Source organism: Bison bison, unplaced genomic scaffold, assembly GCF_000754665.1.
Source record: "Bison bison bison isolate TAMUID 2011002044 unplaced genomic scaffold, Bison_UMD1.0 scf7180017850837, whole genome shotgun sequence".
Classification (NCBI taxonomy): domain Eukaryota; kingdom Metazoa; phylum Chordata; class Mammalia; order Artiodactyla; family Bovidae; genus Bison; species Bison bison.
The window spans coordinates 31123-31820 of NW_011481410.1; the positions used below are offsets into that span (position 1 = coordinate 31123).

The window sequence follows — 698 nt, forward strand, 5'->3', positions numbered from 1 at the left end:
CAGCAGGAGGCCAGAGGCCTCGAGGCAGGGCCATGGGGGCCGATGCCCCCCCAGTGAGAGTCGCCCCCAGGCTGGTGCATGTCTAGGCGTGGCCTCAGATAACCGGTCGTAAGGGGGACAGGGCAAGCATGTTAGGGTGGGCCAGGTGCAGCCGAGAGCGGCAGGAGAAGGTGGCCCTTTCCTGTTGGGGCCATCCGGGAGGCCTTCCTGGAGGAGGCAGTATTTGCCCTGAGTTTTAGCAAGCTGTCCCGGAGCATCTGGATGGGTAGACAAGACAGGTGGGTGGTGCGTTTGCATCACACGGAAGCCAGGCCTTCTTCCTGGTGGCAGCATGGCTTTAGGTTCCCAGGCGGCTGTGCTTTGTGGGACAACGAGCACCCGGGGGGGTGGGCACCCAGTGTCCTGGGTCCAGGCTGTCCCAGTTCCAGCCACAGTCTGGGCCTTGGCTTGGCCCTCTGTTCAGCCCTGACCTTCTGGGAGCGTGTGTCTGGAGCCCAGTGTCCCGGGGCCCCACGGCCTGGGCAGGGCTGATGGAGAGCCTGTGGGCGGCATTTCCCAGGCCCCTACCTCCTCTCCTCCCCCCACCCCAACAGGGAGTCCCTCACTCTCCACCCAGGGGGACAGAAAGCGACTCAACTCTCACTTTGAAGACGGGGCACTGAGGCCTGAGGGGACAGCGGCTTGCCGAGGCCCGCAGC

The 698-nt window shown here is 65.2% G+C and overlaps 1 protein-coding gene across 3 annotated transcripts in view; it reads left to right on the forward strand.

Moving 5' to 3' along the window:
• Positions 1-698, forward strand: part of TMEM184A (transmembrane protein 184A) — a 7715-nt gene that overhangs the window by 1506 nt on the left and 5511 nt on the right. The window lies entirely within an intron of this gene.